The sequence below is a fragment of the Patella vulgata genome, chromosome 3, assembly GCF_932274485.2.
Source record: "Patella vulgata chromosome 3, xgPatVulg1.2, whole genome shotgun sequence".
NCBI classification, from domain to species: Eukaryota; Metazoa; Mollusca; class Gastropoda; family Patellidae; genus Patella; species Patella vulgata.
Window position 1 is genome coordinate 43,009,039 of NC_065881.2, and position 15,374 is coordinate 43,024,412.

General features: G+C 37.9%; 1 protein-coding gene across 4 annotated transcripts in view; it reads left to right on the top strand.

The window, feature by feature from the left end:
* The first annotated feature begins 4,514 nt into the window (after positions 1-4,514).
* Positions 4,515-15,374, top strand: part of LOC126814951 (tropomyosin) — an 81,172-nt gene continuing 70,312 nt past the window's right edge. For 2 of the 4 annotated variants that reach the window (XM_056099567.1, XM_056099568.1), the window contains exon 1: positions 4,526-4,655. The gene's annotated coding sequence lies outside the window, so the exon portion shown is untranslated. Of the gene's footprint in view, positions 4,656-15,374 lie in introns of all 4 variants that reach the window. The other 2 variants (XM_050540421.2, XM_050540422.2) reach the window with 2 other exon arrangements.

The window sequence follows — 15,374 nt, forward strand, 5'->3', positions numbered from 1 at the left end:
AGGGTTGCACTCTCGGAGGTAAATGCATGACCGAAGCACTACAGCTGTCACATTGAAACCTGTTTTTTTTTTAAATCTGTTTTATTCGATCGACTGTTTCCCTTGTTTCAAGTTAAATGATGATCTATTGGAAAGAACGTATTGAGTAAATCTACGCTATCACTAATACGGATTCAATATGTAATATTTCTCATTACTACCTATGTTGTTTAATCAATGTTATACATGTTATTTTTCAGTCGTATCAAATATCATTGATATCATTTTATTGATTCTGAAATTATTTGTAAAACAAAATAAGAGACGTGGGGAGGGGGGGCGTATGAGGCTTTCATAGTGTGTAATCATCTAGGCCTCGATCCATTGTTTTTGGTGCTTGATATTTTGCGGGGGAGTCGCAGTGTCTAGGCAGGTAAGACGTTGGTTCGGTAACCCGAAAGCTGGGTGTTCGATCCCTTCATTGGACGAGAAAGTTCATCCAGATTTTCCGACGAGGTCTTGTCATTTGTGCTGGACAGAGGGCCTGGCACGTAAAATATCCCTTGGTAGTTGGAATTCGATATAATGGTAGGCCATAGTGTGCTGTCCTGGCAAAATTTCGCTCATAGTATGGCGTATGCCCGTCTTCAATATGACAGTAGTGGTTCGGTCATGTATTTACACCCGAGAGTATCATCCTTTCAGAGTATCGCGTGGCTACGTGGGCAAGATGCTGGCTAGCTAGCCTGGAGGTCGGGTGTTCGATCCCACACTGATCAGAAGTGAATATTCGCTAGGCCTCTGATAAGAATGACATCGATGCGACTTAATGAGTCCCCAATATTAACATTATTCCTCCGACAAATTTAATTCTAAAAAATTTTTTTTTATGTATTAGAAAAATAAATAAAGACATTTGAAGTATTTGTAGGTAAAAAATATTTCCTATGTAGCGTAAATGGGTATTAAAATGAGTAAAAGGCATCATTCTACCCGAAGCAGTTACGTCTTATATAAACAATGCACGCGCCATTGGTCCAATGATTGACACCGCGTGACGTGATTGCATGTGTTGAAAACAGTCATCTTTTACAGAGATATTAGACGACTTTTTTCACAGATTGGTTCGATCCCTGCATTAGCGACAAAATTCATCAAGATTTACCGGCGTGGTTCCCCCTTGTCAGTGATGCAGGACGGAGGGCCTGACAATGACAGCTGTCTAGTCGTTCGGATGGGACGAAACACCGAGGTCCCGTGTACACATTGGCGTGCACGTAAAAGATCCCTTGGCAGTTGGATTTCGATATAAGAGCGGGCCGTAGCGCCGCTTCCCGGGCAAAATCCCCTCATAGCACACTGTATGGCGTATGCCCGTCGTCTTTAGCCCAGCTTAGGAGAGAACAGTAGGACGTTAAACCCCATTTCATTTCATTTCATGCCATCCTGTCTTTGAAAGTAATGATTATGCCAAATTTGAACATTTAGTTCCGCAGTCTGTAGTTATACCAGAGGGTTGACAGATAACACCTTAAAAAAAACAGATCTATGAAAATATATTTTCTAAACCTTTTTTAATTTTGAAATTATATTGTTTTCACGTGTGATAAGTGTTTTAGCGAATAGTTGTAGAAAGGGTCTTGTAGATTAAGACTATAGCGCATGTGCAGTTTTAAACTTCCGAGACGACAAGTCGATGATACGACAGTTTGGTTTTGTCGTATCATCGACTTGTCGACTTGTCGTCTCGGAAGTTTGAAACTGCACATGCGCTATAGTCTTAATCTACAAGACCCTTTCTGTAACCACATGTATTCGCTGAAACACTTAGCACACGCGAAAACAATATTATTTCAAAACTAAAAGAGTTTTAGAAATAAATTTTTATAGGTCTGGTTTTTTCTTTGTTTTTTTTACGTTTGATCTGTCAACACTCTACCTATAGGCCGCGAATGTAAACTGACTTTGTTCAAATTTGGCACAATCATTACTTTCAAAGAAAGCATGACACTCTCGAATGTAAATGCATGACCGAATCACTACTGTCATATTGAAATGTGTGTTTTTAAATCTTTTTCTTCGATCGCTGCTTTCCTTGTTTCATGTTAAATGATGATCCATTGGAAGGAACATATTGAGTAAATGTACGTTATCACTGATACGGATTCAATATGTAATAATATTTCTCATGTTTAATCAATTTTTGACATATTATTTTCCAGTTGTATCAAACATCATTGATACCATTTTATTGATTCTGGAATTATTTCTAAAACTAAATAAGAGACGTGGGGTGGGGGGGGGTATGAGGCTTTTAGAATGTATTACTGGGCCTATTTTTACTCATCTAGGCCCCAATCCCATCAGTGATGTCAAACGGATGCAAGCCTATATGCGATAAGGTCAATAACGGCTGCGAATTGTTTTCTCCACCTCATAAAAAAACTCCTGCATCGATTTGGGTGACGTGGGGGGGGTGGGGGTATGAGGCTTTTAGAGTGTGTTCATAGTTGAAGATATTACTGGGCCTATTTTTACTCATCTAGGCCTCAATCCCATTAGTGATGTCAAATGGGAGAGAGAGAGAGAGAGAGAGAGGGTTTAACGTCCACTCGACACAAATTAGGTCATTTCGGGACTAACATATGGTTTAATTTTATTTCAATAAATCGTTTGCGCGTAGGGGTCTTTAGCAGTGGGGGGAAACCGGAGGACCCGGAGAAAACCCACGAGGTTTGACAGGCGACCCTACACCTTGTCACGTACAACCGGGTATTCAAAACCACGCTAGTTGACTCAATGACATGCTGCGAATCGTTTTCTCCACCTCATTCAAAAAAACTCCTGCAACTATTGGGGTGACGTGCTGCACTATGATAATGCTGTGCTTTTAAAGAATGTGACCCGATTTGGTTTTTTTACAATCCCCTTCCCACCCTGTCTTCTGAAATCATTTTTAAACTATCGCTCCAGTCATCTATAAATATTGGTGGGTGTCGTACACATGGCAATGAATGCTTACTTGTTCGATACCTCCCGACACCACTATTTCTTTAAGGAATTAACTTAGCTAACTCACTTTGGTCCTGCTATTGTAATTCTAGATTTTTTAAATATAATACCAAATATAATTCAATTGTGGACACAAAATGTTTCATTATTTTGAGAAAACAAATAATTAATCAACGTTTTCCTACTATCTCTTTTATATTTATCAAATCTACTACTTAGGCCTATAGATGATGTAATGAGTACAGCTGTATTTTTGTGACTTGTAGAAAGAGACTATGCCAATAAGTCGACATCTCGACGTTAGGATAAAAATAACACGATGATACGACAGAGTTAAGTGTCGTATGATTGCGTCAATACTGTCGTGATGTCGTGTTGTCGCGTTATGAAAAGGGCGAGATTTAACATGGCCACTATCAGCCACCATAAGTTTCCTTCCTCAGTTTAATTTGATCTCTTGATCTCTGAACTATTCTTCATTGTCATTGAAATTGACATAATAATATATTCTGGAAATTGAAACGACATAATATGTAAATTAACATACGCTTGTTAATTATAAATATATATATATATATATATACGAAAAATGATGAAAAATAAAATAGACTTTTTATTTTGACTTTTAAATTAAGGATACATAATGTACCGCATACTGCACGGAGCGATCCATCTACGTCATACTTCCCAGAATGTGACACTGCACTGATTATCCGCCATTTAAAACGCTCATGTGATCATTTTGGGGCGGGACTTATCGACTCGAGACCGCTTTGTTTAGACAACAGAGTAAAAATAACCCACGCACGTGTGTTTTATGTAAACACGGCATGTCGCTGACACTCGCGTAAAGGCGATATATATATATATATAATATGTGCTATGGGTAATATTGCAATAAATTCTTTACCATTGTAAACTGTCTTTAGAGTTTCAATCTGTTTATCTTTCAAAACAAGGTTAGATACTCCTAAATTTGTTCTCGCAAAAAAAAACGCCTCTGTGAAATTATGTTTCATGGGCGCTGCCATATTGAATAATTTAGAGGACTATTTTGTGATTCGGCTGTGATTAGTTTGACATTTTTCATACACACAGCGGCTAAATAAACATATTTAATTTCATTCAATATGACAATAGAAGAGAAATAAATACTTTTAAAAATTTCTAAAAGCATACTCAGTGTTTTCGACTAAAATCGTCGATGTAGGAATTTAAATGTCGGTTAATTAGCTTAGGGCCTATTCTCAGCCGGAGCTAGCTGTAGATAGGCAGCCTAAGTTTGGGATGAATGTACCGGTGGCGGTATGGCGCAGTTCTCTACCGTACTTCATTTAAGCCCTTTAAATATAAATACATGTTATTTTATATAAATATACTTATAATATGTTTTATGCTATAGTCATTTATTATCTGATAACTGCATGGTCACACTGAACTATATGATACTGACACCTCGCTTAAAAGAAGCCCTTTAAATCCCTCGTTGATGTGGTTTATTTTCGATTATCCAGACTCGAAAATGTTGGCGTCCGTTGGCGGGCAACGGTGTCACGTGATAGCAGGTACCCGTCAAGATGGCGTCTCTCATTTGTTATTATTAGCAACACTGCGTATTTTTTTTTTTATAAGAGATCACATAAAAGTGGGAATCCAATTAAATTGTAAGTAATCATATTATTAATTGAAACCATTGTACTTGGTGGTTGAATGGGAGAGTGGTTAACTTTCTCTGGATCACCTTGATTTCAGAGGAATGATAAAACACTGAACTGTTCAGTCATCAGTGACACCCTCATTCATTCATCAGGTCAGTCTGAGTGAAAGTTATAAAAAAAACCTACCTTTTCTTCTAGGCCCTATTTCAATGAACATATTAAACTTTCCCTTTTCTCTTCACCCTTAAAGAAAATTAATTTCTCTCTTCTATAAGACTTGGTTATGCAATCATTTTGTTGTTTTTCAGTTCATATATAAAAAATCAACATACATGATATGATGTATAATTTATAAAAGTGGACAATATAAAATCTATCCTACTGCATTATATTATAATAAACAATCCAATAAATATTTACGGGTAGCCAATTTATGGTGTACTTTGATTGAGGTCGATGAGTAAGTATTCAATGGCAGTGCTACATTGGCATGGTATTTCTATTATTAACTTATGGAACACATCAAAAAGTTGTTAATAAAGTTTTTTGGAAATTATTATTGATTATTTTAAACAAATGCTGTACTCTGTAGGACTAATGAATGACTAACATGTAGAATCACTAGCTTAAAGACCACATGAGGCGAAATATCTAAATTGCATGTACGTATATGAATGGTTACTATATCCACATAACGGCAAGTTCACACCAATCTGATTAAAATTAATTAGGCGATTAACGTTTAAGTATCCGACATGCTTTTAAATTTTTCAATCACGCCCTTAATCCGGTTGATTGGCTGGTGACGTCACAGGAACTACACATAATATATCCCTGTCTGTACAATATATCACTCTCTATAAACACCACCAGTTGACAAGTGTGTATTGATGGTCCAATTAACATGTGACTGGCCTAATCATAATCACCAAATTATCATCTTGTGTTGTTATAGATTAGACATTTGTGATTGGAGTATTTTAGATTGAATGTAAAATGCCTTAGTATGCCGTAGATCCATTTAAGGTGCCTTTGTTGAAATAGGCCACAAGGCAAATGAAGACGACCCAAGCAATTAGCGCATTTACCGGTAATTTGGATAACCCCGTAATATTTGATATCCTAAACTATTCTCTATAAGTACAGAAATACAAATGATTTCAGTCATTTGTCGATATATTCATTATCAGCTATATATAATAATAATAACCGTTTCTATACACAAAGAACAACTTTTATCGTAACTCCATTTCAAATTCACAGCGAATATGGAATTTTCAGATGACTATGCATAACAATAGATCACCCTCATATCTCAGCCAATCAATGCTGGGAATCTTATTACCATGTACGGTTCCATGCCTACTACAGGTGTAGTAACTAAGGTTAAATTTTGGCTCGAAAATTGCATGGGATTTATGGACTGACATGAATATCAAATACATGTTATCATACTGGAGTTCCTGATGCCGTTTGGTCAGTGATAAAACGGTCAATGTAATTGTAAAATACCTTTATTATAAAGAAGTTAAACGATGTTAGACATAAAACCTAATCTTATCATAACCGTTTATCCATCGAATAATATATATTCAGATTTCATATCAAGTCAATTAAATGTTGTTTAAACGCCAATCAACAAATAATACAAGGTGAACAAAGCTAATTGATTATTGGGTAAATAATAATTATAAACAACTGATGAGTAAAACTTAATTATTTTATACAATTAACATGTGCACAATTCTACGATTTGTTGTCGTGTGGAGAAATGTTTTAGAAAAGTTCCCCCGTAACTTTTGTCGTTCGTTCGTGGGGTATTATGCACATGTTCCAGCTAAATGTCTTTGATCTGGCCGGCGTAAAAAAGATAATTACATAATCAGCATTCTTAATCCCACATCAAGGTGTAAATTAATTTATGACCCCATGTCTGTGCAACTTTAGTCGGATTGAATAATTACAGATATTAACGACACTACAATTGCCACTTTATTATTCTTACACAAAGATAGTTAGATGACCCTTCTAAATCTATTATTCGATTTAAAAGGTTAAAAACAAAATTTATTTGTACTGTAATTCTAACGTATATAGAGTTATTTTTTTGGTATTTCATTTTTACGGTCTATATCAGAGTAATGAAGTCAAATCCACATGCAGAAAGACAGGCGTCGTACGATGGCTTCTGGAAAACGAGATACAGATCGTCATTTACAAATTGCGTTTCAATCATGTTTGACTTTTATGATACATTTTGCATGAACACATCTCTTTACTCCTGTACTGTTTTGCTTAGGGAAATTAGAATTAGAATGTAGGCCTATCTCGAATCGTTTGGACTGTACACAATGGTAGAGGGACTCTTATCAAAAAGTCACTTTAAAAAACAGTATTAAAATCACTGTCATGAGAATAGAGGGCGGGGATATTATAAAACAAATTCTAAATTTGATCTGAAATTAAAATAAATTACAAACAAATTATTCGGTAGTCAATTGTTTTATTTAATTAGGGGATTAAGGAATCGGTCAGACATTAATGAATACACACACCGGCTGTATATAGGTAATTAAAGAATAAACACTCCGAATATACATTCGGTCACTGTGACATCACTGGCGCCTGAGGGGATTAGGAGTGTTTTCGATAATTGGCAAAGTCGTTTTTACTGGATTTCTCTTTTTGCGACTTTGAGTGAAGATAGCTGAATTAATTTTAATTAGATTGGTGTGAACTTGCCCCAAAGTGGATATAGTGACCATTGGCTACACATACCGAAACGTTTCCTTGCCCATCTTATGTGCCCTTTAAAGATTTTGTCAGTTTTATCAGGTTGGCCATTTAAGATGCTGAATTTGTTACTTGTACACCTTTTTATTGTCAGTTAAAGTACAATCACCTACAGAGTGAAATGTTTTACTGGAGGTGTATGTAATTTTATGCAGTCTAGCTATAAATCCCACCACATTCTACAAAGTGTCAGTACTCAGTACCCCAGTTTGCAGAAAGAGGAAAACCGTTAACCATTTTTGCTATTTTATTTTTATCTATGTTATGCATTTAATAGTATTGCATGTTTTACTGATTATGGAATTTGGACACTGTTTTACAGTATCAAAATAGGCCTAAAAGAGCTCCTGTGCATTCTTACTTACTGCAGCAAAATGTTGGCCCATTTCCAAAATATGAACTAAAGCCTTTCAAGTGAGATTATGGAATATCCTGATTAATCTCAATAATATAGCATTGTTTAGATTTGTCGTATTGTTACATCACAATACTTATAATCTCTTAATCTGTATACTTACCATAGGTTTTTCGTTATTAAATCTATAATAACTCTTGGCAGTGTGTTAGTATAAGAATTAAGTATATGATTTAATTTGTATTGTCCACAGTAAAAGCAACACATGTAATGCGATAGGTTATGTCCTTATCCATCATCATTAGCCTGCATGGTGCAGAAAAGTAGGATGTTAAACCCCATTTCTTTTTATTTTTCTGTATCTTTATTCTTTACTTTTTGCTAAAATTATATAATTTTGGATTATAAAAAGATATACCCAGATATGAAAACTGTTAAAATTATATGGTTTGGATAATAAAGGGATATACACTGGTGTAATAGTGTAAGAAAACTATAATAGGTTTAATGAGGATTAGAATGGTATTTGGGCGGGCCCGACTAATCACCGGAATTCATTTACAATCACCGGAATTCACTTAAATCACCGAAATTGACTTTGAAAACCACTGATTCCTCCCACAAAACTAATTTATTTTAAATGCATAATACATTACAATATAACGAATAACTATTTTGATCTCTCCACAGGCCTGATTATGGCGCTGTCGGTGTATTTATTTGAAAGATTATCGGAATTCATTTCAAATATATGCATCATGATTATGATACCGTTGAATTACCCAATAACTCCAAAACAACACCTAGTAACTCCAAAAGTGTTGACTGTGGAAACACAAAATAACAATTTAGTTGAGTTTAAGAAGCTTCATTACTTTTTGCACGAATCGAGGTTCATGAGAGATAACTCGTGTATGTGATTTTTGTTGACAAGAAGCTAATGTATACTTTTGTTGCAATTCGTTGTAATGTATTGTAATTAGTGATTGTTTAATAGTTTATTAAAACAGTATTTATAATGCATGAAACATATTATGGTATATATAGTGCAATAAACAATTCAATATTATAGCTATATTTATTTATTTATTTAATTGCAAGTTGTGTCAATTGTCACTTTTGGTCATCAACATCGTAATTGTTTTGAAATAAACAAATGAAATCAATTTAGATAAGTACCACAGACAATTAATTGACTTTGTTCAGAGTATTCTCATGTTATGATAGTTTATTATGTTGTGATTGTATGTGATTTGTCACCTTTTACAATGACAATATTTAAATTTAATATGATTCGTAAATCCGATATGTTGATCTTTAAAGGGAGATTACTTGACATATGTGGAGAAAATCTTTTAACTCGTCATATTTCAAAACTATTAGGCATAGAATTTGAGATGTTTTAAAACAATTATGTGTAGAACCTATTTGTAATTCATCAAAAAGCCTCTTTTATCAGTATTTCAGTCCTAATTTTAACATACAATATTATTTGACCAAATCCATTCCATGTAAATATGCTAATTATATTTCAAAAATCTGTTTATCTGCCCATAACTTATTTAGGTAGATGCAAAAGTATTGTTAGAAATAACAGATTTTGTAAATTTTGCGATAATGATGAGGTGAAGATGAGTAAGATTTTTGTATTAATACATAAAAAATATAAAGATATTGGCTGTAAATATATTAAACCATATTACAGATTAAATGAGATAATAAAAATGAAAATAAGACAATTTGGAAGCGGACGTTAAACACGAAGAACAACAAAATTGGTAGCATGACTTGTTGTTGTTGTTGTTGTTCTTAGCGTTTAACGTCCGCTTCCACCGAAGGTGATATCGCAGACAAGTTCATTTTAATGATCTTAGCGCACGCGCAGGGGTCTTTGCTGTGGGAGGAAACTGGAGTACCCGGAGTAAACCCACGAGGTTGAGAAGGCGCCCCTATCTCCAAGCCACATACGCTCACACCTGGGATCGAAACCACAGCCGCAAGCCAGAGGTGACCGGCCAACTAGAGGTCGAAGCGTGACACTCTAGACCACTAGGCCATCCCAACCCCCCTAGCATGACTTAGTAGTAGTAGTTCTTGGTGTTTAACGTCTGCTTCCACATAAGTGATATCGCAGACAAGACATAGGAGAGCCGAAGCTGATTCCTGTTTTTAGAATATGATTTTGCAATATTTCCATTTGGCATTAGGCCATGGATTTGGTTTAGTGGGAAGTTCTTCCCTTTATTTAATATAAAACTTATCGTTTGGTAGATGATTTCGTCTGCTTCTGGATTGGTAGATGTCATCGTTTGGGGTTAGTGTTTAGGTGCCAGGCCCGTCTTGTCGTGGCCTCCCCTTACTCCACTATCCCACTCTTTGGGCTTGGTATCAGTTTTATTTGCAGAATAGTGTTTAGGTGCCGAGTTCGTCTGATCGTAACTCCCCCTTACTCCACTATCCTGCTAGTTTGGTAGATGTCATCTTTGAGGGGTTTGTGTTTAGGTGCCAGGCCCGTCTTATCGTGACCTCCCCTTACTCCACTATCCCACTCTGTAGGTTTGGTGTCTGTTTTTGGCGGAATAGTGTTTAGATGCTGAGTCCGTCTGGTCGTGACTCCCCCTTACTCCACTATCCTGCCAGTGTGGTATAAATCCTCTATGTAGTTTAGTGTTTAGATGCCGAGCCCGTTTAGCCGTGACCCCCTCTTACTTCACTATTCTACTTAGTCCAACTGTGTCCATTAGGGGGTGGATTTGTTCGAAGATTTGCAGTTTCAAATCTGGTCTCGGGAAGAGTAGATTCTTAGTGTTGAATGGTATGTTGTTAGTCTCCATTGTTCTCACTAGGTCCATTCTTTCCTCCTTGTATACCTCGCAGTCTACCAGGACATGGTTGGTGGTACATTCTTCTCCGCACTCACAGATGATGACTTGGTGTTTGTAGTCTCGCAGCCGCTCTTTCACCCTTAGCTTCGATATAAGTCTACATATATCTCTTCTAGGGTGATTGAGTGTTGTCTTTGTATAGATCTTGTCATCCAGCCGGAATCTGTATGTGTCAAGTTCAACGAGATTTAATTCCCAGATTGAATTGACCTGTCTTTTGACCATACTGTAGATTTCCGTGGTGCTGTAGTCTATGGTGCGGAGTGGTGCTGTGTCCTTGAGACCTTCATTGGCTAGTCGATCTGCCTCCTCGTTTCCTCTAATGTTGACATGTGATGGAATCCACACGAGTTCTAATTTGCTTCCCTTCTCTAAAACCCTCTGGTACAGCTGCCTGATTTCCAAAATGACTTCTGGTCTCGAGTCCGAGTTGTCATTTTGGATTGAAATCAGACTGCTCAGAGAGTCGCTTGGAATGACGAACTTACTAGTCTTTTGATTGGAAATCCATGATATAGCGTCACGAATGGCCACAAGTTCTGCAGTGTACACCGAACAGTTATTGGGCAGTTTCCTGCTTATTCCCTGTTCCCCATTTGGCAGGTATATTCCAAACGAGCTGGTGCCCCTTTCAGGATTGCGTGAGCCATCCGTGTACACATGGTCCCAGTCATCAGACGGCATGTTGTCTTCCAGGTGTTCTAGAGAAAAAGCACGTGCTGCAGTGGGGTTGTTTTTCTTGTCGGTTTTCTGTAGTAGATCTAGATTAACCGGCAGTATAGGGAGCGTCCAAGGGGCGATTGCTGGGGGGTCGTGTTCATTTATCACGAGCTCTCCCAGTCACAGTTCCTTGATTGTTTCCCTGATACCCTGGCCGAAGCTTTTCTTTCTAGGATCTCTCACATATCTTGTTTTTTGTAGACTGACAAAGGTTGGGGATCTTTCGCCCAGTTGCGAGATCTTAGCCCAGTACCTTGTCGCTAGTTCTTTTCTTCTTAGGGATAGGGGCAACTCCCCGACTTCCTGCAGTAGTGCCTCTCTCCCAGTCCCTTGCCCTATGCCAGTCGCAATACACAGAGCTTTGTATTGGATGGTGTCAAGCTTCCTTAAGAGTAATGGCGCGCAGTTCATGAAGGCCAGAGAGCCGTAGTCTAATACAGATCGTATTAGAGCACGATACACCATCATTAGTGTTACTCTGTTGGACCCCCAAGTACTGCCCGTTATTTTTCTCATTAAGTTTAGGATTTTGGTGCATCTATCTACAGTCTCGTCGATGTGCAATTTCCAGGTCAGCCTTCGGTCAAAGATTACGCCAAGGAACTTGGTTTGGTCTTTAAACTCGATGGTTTTCCCGTTCATACACAGAGTCATTCTGCTTATCCCTCTATCCCTGCTTACAAGCATGCCGACTGTTTTCTTCTCCGAGACCTTGAATCCCCAATCGTTTGCCCATGCCATGAATTTGTCTAAGGCCTTTTGCATGTTCTTTTGTAGTTCACAGAAGTTCCTCCCTTTCCTCCATATGGTACTGTCATCAGCAAATTTAGCTAACTCAGTTTTGGCGTCGAGGTAGGAAGATTTCTGTATGTCGTTGATCATGATATTGAAGAGAGTGGGACTGATAACCGACCCCTGAGGCGTGCCATTTTCTAATGTTTGCACGGCACTCAGGAATCTGCCAACATTCACCTGTATGCTTCTATCGCTCAGAAAGCTTTTGATCCACCGAAACATTATGCCCGTTATACCAATACGTCCTAACTTGAAGAGCAGCCCGTCTAGCCAGACTAAATCGAAAGCCTTAGTTAAATCTACGAACACGACACATAACAGGTTCCCAGAGGAGTGCCTGCGACATGACTTGCTGCAGTCTTACCAAGTGGTCCATTGTTGAACGCCCTTTCCTGAACCCGCTTTGATTTTCGTCGATCAGTCGGTTGCTCTCCAGATAGAACTGTAGTCGTATGTTAACCATTGTTTCCAAGGTTTTGCACAGTGTGGATGTCAAACTTACTGGTCGATAGGACTCTGCCTTTGTTTTCTCTTTACCTGGTTTTGGAAGAGGGATGACGTTGGCTTTCCGCCATTCTTTAGGTACCTCTCCTGCCAGCCAGGATGTGTTGAAGAAGTTTAGTAGTATCCTTTTGGCAATTCTAGGGAGATGTTTCAGCATTGAGTACTTTACTTTGTCCTCACCAGCCGCACTATCCTTCTTGAGGGAAAGAGCCTTATTTAACTCCTCCTCAGAGAAGGGTAGATTGATTGGTTTAGCCCCTTCATTAGGGTGCTGTGAGTAAAAGATTTCCTTTCTCTTCAGGAACTCTGGTGATTGGTTTTCGTCCCTGCTTGCGTCAGCGAAAGCTTTTGCAAGTAGATCTGCCTTTTCATTGCCGTTGGTAACGTACTCATCTCCATTCTTTAGGTTTGGTATGTTGAATGATCTGCGCTTCCCGTTCATGGCGTTTAGCTTCTTCCAGACGGCACCTGTTTGCGTGTTTTGATTCAACGCATTACAGAACGTCATCCAGTGCCCACTTTGTGTCTTCCGGATGGTGTCTCTAGCAGAGTATTTCAACTTCAGGTAGTTTTGGTGGTTGACTTCATTGTAGTGACGTTTCCGTAGGCGTAGTGCCTTCTTTCTTTCGTTAACCGCCTTCTGACATTCTGGTGACCACCAAGGTTTTCTAATCCTTGATTGCCCTCCAGAAGTCTTGGGAATGGAGTCGTCTGCGGCACCTATAATAGCACTCGTGATGTTGGCTTCGTACACGTCGATGTTGGCATCGATGATGTCTTCTTCTTTCCACCCAAGGCAGCCTACACGGAAGTTAGCCCAATCAGCCTCTTTTATTTTCCAATTGGGTTTCCCGTTATAGACTTCCCTGGTTGTTTCACATTGGATGTAGAGTTCTATCAGTAGATGGTCGCTGCCAAGTGTTTCATCTTCGTGTACTTGCCAGTCGCAGCGGTTTGCCATACCAAGCGTACAGAGCGTGAGATCCAGGTGTGAAGGTGGGGCATGACTTACCTTAGACAATCTCTTTATACAATATGTATCACTTGATATTCTATCAAAATAACAGGACAAGCAGTGGCGCGTGATTGCGTGTGATTGCGGCAATACTGTCGTGTTGGAGCATTGTTAAAAGGGCGAGACTTAACATGGCCACTATCAGCCACCATAGATTGTTGTTGTTTATTACAGATTTCAACAACAATGTGGTATGTTCCTGTCTATGATTAGAGACAATCAACAAAAGGGCCCTGTCAACAAACAGGTTAAACATAAATCTGTACTTCATATCCACTGCAAATTAATTATTAAAATAACTACTCAACACATCAGTGTTGATTTAAGGAATAATCAGTAAGGATTAAGCCTAAATTTTGTGACCACTGTGTTTTTGCATCTCTTTAGTGATACAAGACAATTCACAATTAACAATCTGGATTGCTTCATGCTACAACGGATTATCTATGAAAATATCCAAACCATTATTGATGAGACTTTATTTGATTGACTTATTGTTACCAAGTTAATTTTCGAATAAACTTAGCTTATCCCCTGATAACATTCACTGATGGGTACCATATGGGTACCATGTGTCATGTAATATGGGCCATTATGGGGAGCCCATATGGGACCCCAACATTTTTGCACCCAACATTCATATGGGATCCATATGGGCAACCATATGGGTACTAAATGGGGTTTGTGTGGGATCTATATGGGTAAGACATTTAAAATAATATGGGTGTTATATGGGGCCTACATGGGACCTATATAGCAATGTTAAGAAATGTAATATGGGTACTATATGGGACTCATGTGGGGTGCAAATAAATGTAATATGGGGCTTGCATGGGACCCATATGGCCATGTTAAGAAATGCCATATGGTTACTATATGGGACTCATGTGGGGTGCAAATAAAGGTAATATGGGACTCATATGGGATCTTATACCAAATAAGTACAAAACTATTTATATTTGGTTTCATGTTTTATTATTATGCTTTCTCATTTAGGACGGTTGAAATTCGTTGAGATCTCCCACCATCCCGTCCCTTGCATTTGTCAGGAAACCAGTTCAAACGACTAACTGCAGCTTTGATTTCCTTGTTTGTGGTGTTTCAAAACATTGGATTTCTTCTGTCTGGATCTGTAATTCAAAAGGAAAGCACATTAGGTCTGTTGATGTGCAACCTGACAAAGCAACACAAGTCTTTCCATATGATCTCCCCTGAGACCACAAAACACATACAATTCAAATCTAAATTGCACCTGAAATATGCAGAGGGTTCAAAAAGACTTTTTGATATACGATTGTAAAAACATTAAAATAAACCCCATCGTACCAGAACTATTATTGATTTGCATTTATTTCCAACAATGACGTATCATCAATATTACTTACTAAAAACAATGGTAGCTGTAGCATGTGCTCCTAATTCACGCTTGCCTTTTTATCCTGTCCAATTGTAACGGCGTTATACATAAGTGTCACTGAGATTCTTCATGATGTTGTTAACGATGGACAGGACATCTCTGCCACCTAATCGTCCAAGTCGGTTTATCTAAAACAGAACAAAAAAACGAAAAAATAAGTAAGTGCACTATATATTACCTGAAAAATATCACATATCGAACGAAACTATTCTTCCATAAATTCACATTTATTTTAATGCGA